At 44.2% G+C, this 7,693-nt stretch overlaps 1 pseudogene; it reads left to right on the forward strand.

The window, feature by feature from the left end:
* Positions 1-394: 394 nt before the first annotated feature.
* On the forward strand, positions 395-2,298 carry LOC136531769 (MOB kinase activator-like 1B; annotated as a pseudogene).
* The last annotated feature ends 5,395 nt before the right edge of the window (positions 2,299-7,693 follow it).

Genomic DNA, 7,693 nt, shown 5'->3' on the forward strand with positions numbered 1-7,693 from the left:
TCAGTACATGTCATATTGTCATGGCTCTTAAATCACCTGTGATGAGCAAACTTTCTAGGTTTTCCTATACACTGTCTTCAGATCTTGCATGTTTTATTTGCCACTTGAAATAAGCACAGACATCTGAGTCATAAATTATATTGTGAATAATATAATGTATAACTTGAACTTTTCTTTCTGTCTGCAGGGAGCGCAGCTCCGAAAGCACATAGATGCCACTCTCGGCAGTGGAAACCTTAGGGAAGCTGTGAGGTTGCCTCCTGGAGAGGATATCAATGAATGGCTTGCTGTGAATAGTAATATTCTTCCCTTCCGTGTTCAGTTTTCACCTAACTTGGTTATTCCATTGAAGCTAACATGTTTGTGTTTGCTTTGCAGCTGTGGATTTCTTTAAAAGGGCGTACCTAGTGCAGAGAGCTCCCGCTCTGTGCGGGGTCTGGGGAAGGGTATTAGTGGCAAGCCTTACCCTCGCCTGTGCAATGCGAGGAGACCGCGACTCGAACCCGGGACCTTCCGGTCACAGGCGGTAAGACTCTACCGCTTGCACCAAGCCCGCCCTTCGCAGCTGTGGATTTCTTTAACCAAGTTAATATGCTGTATGGCACACTCACAGAATTCTGCACACCTGAGAGCTGCCCAACAATGACAGCTGGCCCAAAGTAAGCCTTTACAAGCTTTCATACATTCAATTCTTCTGGATTGTCAAAATACAAAAAGGTGAAAATTATCCAAAAAGTTTGTCACTGACTAGTTTATTTGTACGGTGAACCGCTTCACCAAGGCTGCTATTGAATGATGACTCTTAGAGGCTAAGTGTCTCCTTGCTAAGTTGCTATTATATCTTAACTAGCGATTCATTTTTCTGGCTTCATAGGGACACAATATCAACAGTCTTTGAAACCAATTAATCTCTTTATGTAGAAGCTATACATAACTATCAATTGTTAGGGTGTCAAAGCTTAGAAATATGATGATGTACTAGCTAAAAAGTTCAATATTAGTGTACCTTAAAAATGTATGCCTCATGGTTACCTTTTTCTTAATTGCACTTGCATTTTTCTGCAATGCAAGGCCATGCTCATTTTCACATGCTGTTCTAGTGTAATATGAATCTTGATAATGGATAGTCCAGGTTATGCCTCTTTTTGAGAGAAGAAAAATTTTCAAAAAGGACTTTGTTTGTGGCCATGCCTATTGTGGTGCTAAGCATTTAACAAGTTAGTATTTTGTCATATAACTCCATCTGTTATAAATTGGTGCCCATAATCCTGTGATGCATATTCTTGGAAACTAGTTTATATTTAGATCATATCATGACAGAACAAACATGAGGTTTATGCAGGTACGAGTACAGATGGGCTGATGGCGTGCAGATAAAGAAACCCATAGAGGTATCAGCACCAAAATACGTGGAGTATCTGATGGATTGGATTGAAGGCCAGCTTGATGATGAATCCATATTTCCTCAAAAAATTGGTATGTTGCTTTTGTTGTGGATTTGTGGAGCTCTCTCAGTTTCTTGTGAACACCTGATATCAGATGCAATCGAGCATGTTATCTGATTTGGATTTTGTTTCCCCTCTGTCAAGGCACACCATTCCCGCCAAACTTCAAGGAAGTTGTAAAGACAATATTCAAGCGCCTGTTTCGGGTTTATGGCTTTATGCCCACATCTACCACTCTCATTTCCAGAAGATTGTTAGCCTTAAAGAGGAGGCCCATCTCAATACCTGTTTCAAGCACTTCATTCTGTTTACAAATGTAGGTCCCATCATTCATGGCAATTGCTTTTTATACAACACAATTACATATTTACATTCTTGGTTAGGAAAAAAAGAAAATGGCAGCAGCTAACATTCTTTGGTGTTTGTGCTGCAGGAGTTTGGCCTGATTGACAAGAAGGAGCTGGCTCCACTCCAGGAGCTCATCGAGTCCATCATCGTTCCTTACTGAGAATACACTGTACTAAACATGGATACAGAGCTCTCAATGCTGATGGCTGTGAAATTTAGTCTGTTTGTGACAGTACTTCACTGCATATAGCTTATTGTTCCAGTTATTAGACATAAAAGGACATGTGACATTGCTAATGTTATATATGTGTTTGTACCTGTGTGTTTTCTTCCTGATCATGTATTGGCCATGTAAGTGTGCCTGTTATCAGCTATAGAACGGTGATGATGATGTACTGCAGAAAGAAAAACACAAGAATGCTATAGAACGGTGATGATGATGTACTGCAGAAAGAAAAACACAAGAAAGCTGTGTAACTGTGTTGTTGTAATGTATGCAGTGTTTGTTTCCTCCTGGTTATGTTGCCATCAGTTCGTCAGCTTATTTCCAAGAACTCCCTCCGACTAATTAGGTAATAATTGTCGTTTTGTTTTTATTTAGTAATAATTGTCCAATCGTTGACTAATTAGGGTCAAAACGTTCGTCTCGTAAAGTACAACCAAACTGTGCAATTAGTTTTTGATTTCGTCAATATTTAGTACTCCATGCATGTACCGTAATTTTGATGTGACAGGGAATCTTCTTTTTGCATAGTGTCAAAGTTGGGAATTTGGTGGAACAATAGGGCCCAGCTAAAGAGCCAAAAGTGACAGCTGCTTTTGCCCAAAAATAACTTTCACTTTAGTACAAATCTAAAAGCATCTCTCCCCTACTTTCAGCTGTTTTTGAGCGAAATATTACCCACCTGCCGATGATTATCAAAACGAATCGTTTTTTTTCTTATGTCTGTTCGCATCTCGCGAGTCACGAGGAACCACCGCCGCGGGCGTGCTCTGCCTCCTCCCCGGAGCGTCGCCTCGGGCGAGCACGGCCGCCTCGACAGAGCCCCGGCGGCGAGCAGCACCAGCTCCGGCGGATTCGGCCTCTTCCAGTCGCGCCACCTCCGTCCTCACCGACTCCGGCGGCGGTCGAGCGGCACCGGCCCCGGCGGATTCGGCCTCCTCTAGTCGCGCCACCTCCATCCTCACTGACACCGGCGGCCGTCGAGCGGCACCGGCCCCTGCGGCGCGGCCGCTCCCTACACGGCCGGTGCGGTCCCTCACTCCTACGCGGCCGGCGCGGCTCCTCCGATGGCGCGGTCCCGATGGCCCCCATCGCCTCGATCCGCCTCCACTTCCACGACTCAATCCAGGGCTGCGATGCATCCGTGCTCCTGGACAGGTCCGCCATCGGGACGAGCGAGCAGCAGGTGCCGCGCCAACCATGCTGCGACCACGCGAGCGCCGGCCATGCCGTGCTGTGTGCTCTGCTTTGCTCTGTAATGGACGAGCAAGGCCACTCCCATGTCATCTTGCCGTTTTCCTATAGAAAAATAAAAGAAGAAATACACCTAAAATACATTTATACCTATCTTATACAGGCAATAAGCGTGAACCATCTATCTCTGGATGTGGGGCCAGGATCACCTAGCAAGCTACCTCTTCACCATGCACTCCCTGCCAGACAAGATGGATGCAAAACTTAGAATTTTTTTTCTTTCTAAATATTCATTTACATGTGAATTATTAAACATATTAGTTTTTTACGAGCAATTTGCATATAAACAGTCCTCCATACCTTACTCTAACTAAACAACCTTCTTATTTTCCTACGGCTGCTTTTCCACGGCCCACAGTTTATAGCAGCTTTTCCAAAAGCTACAGCTTAATCAAGCAGGGCCTAAGCAGGTATGTATTGTTTCCATGAGCTGAATCTTCTTCTCTGGTAGACCATCCAATGAAAAATGACATGGATACTGCAATACAAAACATGAAAGAAATGCCATGTTGCTTGTAACAGAACCGACCAAATCATAAGAACGTAAGTACAAAAACAATCACCGAAGCGATCAAATTCCTGTACTTAAGCTCCCATAATCCCGGTAGTCCGGAAATCACGAAGGATTTCAAATAACTCTCGACATACAAACTAAGATCGTAGTGATTCAACACAACACATCATCCGTTACAACATTTCATAATAAGCAATCGGATTACATCCATCAGAGTTTAAATAGAATATTACAAACCAAGTTTGAGTGTGCGGAAGCAACATAGTTTAGTACAAAACATCATAGTTTTCATTGTTACATTGCCAAGTCTGAGTCATGTCCCACAAAAGCATTATCAGTTACGAGAACTAGTAGAGACCGCGCCCAACGGTCTAGTCTTCATCCCCAGCCGGGAGAAGGCAGTACTTGCAGCAACCAAAGTAGAACTGGTCATCTGCAACAGGTGGGAGATAAACCCTGAGTACGAGAAGGTACTCAGCTAGACTTACCCGTCAAAACCAGAAATAAAAGACACCAAGGATCATGCAAGGCTTTTCAGGTGGGCTAGCTTGACACAGTTGCATAAAAGAGCTTATGAATATAGTAACCAATTTAAACTTAGCATCAAGCTTATCATTATTTACCTGTCCACTAGATTAGCACCTGTACTAGAGCACTCACTTATTAGGAGCAAACAATATTAACCATAGCAGGTATAATAAGGCTGTCATCATCATATCATCATTTCCGAACCATTAAGTTATTTAGTGTATCTACATTGGAGATAAGCCCGTCAAGTTCTCACTAACCGGGAGAGACGGCGACTCGAATCGAATTACAACTCAGCTGAGGGGGTATTCCTAACTCTCACCCTGGCATACTTAGCAAGGGTAGCCGTGGGTTACCTTTGGTACAACTCAGGAACCAAATTCACGGGTTCGATCAGCGCCAGCGCTCTCAGGGATTACCCTTCTGCCAGGACGATCAGGACTTTTAAATCACCTGCCCTTGGACTCACGCCTATGGCTCCCTTCCGAGGCGTACTTTATACTTATCGACTCCCAGCCTGAGTTGAGCTACTCGGCTTCGCGGTCGGTCTCCAGACCCGGCCAACTAAGAGAGGCATGCGTTCAACATGAACAGGAAAGGCTCCAAGAATCAGTCCTTAAGCGACACAGACGGAGTCACTACAAACCGGTAAGCCTCCGTTCGGTCTTCATTTCAAATTAAGACTGGTTCTTTTCCACGATAGCAAATATAGCCAACCGTGCCACATGTATCTTCCTATATCTCGCAGGTGATAGGAAATCACCTGACTTCTACCGTGTTTAAGCAGGGCTAAGCACTACACGAGCCTGAGCTACATAGGATTCAGGGTAACAATATCTGGACAAGGAATGGGTAACCAATGCAGCAAGTGTTTGCATCCAACACCTAAACTTAATGCAACAATATATGTAATAATAATACTGTAACTGCATTTCGGAAATTAGGAGGCTTAATATGCTCCGGGGCTTGCCTTTCACAAAGTTGCAAGGACGGTGATCCGGGCACTCAACGGCGACCTCGTCTGGCACTTCTCCTGAAGGCTGCACCTCCTGAACCTCCGGTGTCGGCTGCTGCTGCTCGCTCAGTTCCTCGAATTCCAGCAGTGTTACTCCCTCCGGTACACCTATTGCATACCGATGCACAAGATAAATATCATGGATGCATAAGGAATGACATGATGCTCAATGATGAATGAATCACAGTAAGTGTTTACCGAAAACATCACTGGACACTCGTTTACCGAGTAAGACTAGCCCTATTCAAATTACTTTAAAACAGGTATCTAATTTAACTTGAGGAACAAGATCAACTTACCTAACTTGCATAACCTAAGATAAAGATGCTCATCTTTAGTTAAAGGCCTAACACCTAGGAGCATTACCACAAACTTAGGAATAGTAAAGGCATACATAAATCAACATTTAAAGTTTCATATGCACACAAGTAGTCCCTTAATTCAATCACAACAAGGGTTATACAAATCCAAATGACTTGCATGAGGACATTCTGGAAAGCTTATGAAATTCTCTACAAATCATTTGTAAACATCAAAGCATGATTCTTACGTTAATCAAATCGAATTCCAGTAAACCTAGAATCTATCTAGGAATGACAGGGTTACTAAATTAATTATTTAATGATGATGCAAAAGCATAATTGGACCAACCCAAGTTTACCAACATGTTTTTCATACCCAAGAAACATCAGAAAGTATAGTGCCAACTTCTAAATAAATTATTTAATATCCTTTTCCAATTTATTTAGTTAATTAGGTGATTTAAGCAATATATAGTAAAACTATTCATAAAAATCTACAAAAATTACAGTAGCTATCTCATTCTTCACATAGACTACCATAAAAATTTCAAAGCCATTGAGCAAGCAGAACTTGCTGTATCCAAAATAACAGGTGGCATGCCTATTTTTAGCATAATTAGGAAACCCTAATGAAAAGAGTCAAGCAACAGATTTCTCATTTTTTTCTAGCATCATTCTAGCATAAGAACCTTACTTACCAAATTTTACCTATACTGGATCTATAGAAAAATTATGAAAATTCACCCAAGATCCATCCATTGATAAAAAGAAATTCTATAACTCAAAAACTATACATGCACTAGCTCTGAAATTTTAACCAGAGATTCTACTAAGCAATAATAGATTACCCACAAAATTTCATCATTTTTGGACCACAGAAACTCAAGATAGAATTCAAACAAGTTTGCATGTATCCAAAAACACATTTCAAAGTCCTATTTAATTCATCCAGAATTTCTAAAACATGTGCTCATATAATATTTTTATTAAATACTAGATATTACTAGGAACTCAACAAAATTGGAACCATAACATTTGGATCTATATACTAGGAAATACATATTTTTGAATATCAATACAAATCTGTGAAATAATAAAGCAAAACAAAATAAGAAAATAAAACTCAGCCACTGTTGGGCCGGCCCGAAGGAAACGGCGGCCCGTGAGCACACGCTGGCGTGGCCCAGACAATGGCACGGCCCATGCTGGGCTCCCGCCTCAGCCACGGCATCTGATGAGAGGGGCCCGCGCGTCAGCGAGAGAAACAGGGGAGAAGAACAGGGCAGCGGCGAAGGTCATCGCCGGTGACCTCTCCGGCGAAACCATCGACGCTACTTTGTTCGCCCTACTCGTGCGCACCTAGTGGAACCCTTATTTGCAGCTACTGACGCAGCTAGAGGGGGTGGCGATGGCCACGGCGGCTCTCGGCCACGGCACGGCCGGCTCCGACGACGCTACGGCGTCGCAGCCCAATAGGATGACCCTACGAGCTACGGCAGCATTCCTAGACCCTAGTGCGAGACAGAGGAGGGATGGCAATGGCACGAGGAGAGCTGGCCACGTGGAGCGCTAACTCCGGCGAGGTCCGACAAGGCGGTGGTGGGGGAAAACAGCGATTTCATCCTTACCAAGGCGAAATTGGCTCGACGGTGGGGTGGAGGAGGTAGAGAAGACTATGGCGAGGCTCTGGGTGATCTGGGCGACGTGTTTTTGCCAGGACGTAGGAGCTAGGCGAGGGCGAAGGTCCGGCTGGCAATGGCGGACGGCTGCTGTGGCATGGCGCAGCGCGCGGGGAAGGAGAAAGGAAAAGCAAATGGCGCGGCGAGTGCGTCGGGCAGGCGCACGGGGTGCTCTTGTCACGGCCAGCAGCGCCAGGAGGCACGCGGCGCGTGGCAGCTTGCTCAGGCGACTGGCAACGCGCGGCACACACGCGTCGGGCGTTTTCTGAAATTGGTCAGTCACTGTAGCATCCATTCAGACGAAGAAAACCGACTGACAGCGTTAGTTCAAAGTGTTAACACGGCTAATCTACTGCACCTTTGCAAAAATGGTGTATATGAAAAA

This window comes from Miscanthus floridulus, unplaced genomic scaffold (assembly GCF_019320115.1).
Source record: "Miscanthus floridulus cultivar M001 unplaced genomic scaffold, ASM1932011v1 fs_434_2, whole genome shotgun sequence".
Taxonomy (NCBI): domain Eukaryota; kingdom Viridiplantae; phylum Streptophyta; class Magnoliopsida; order Poales; family Poaceae; genus Miscanthus; species Miscanthus floridulus.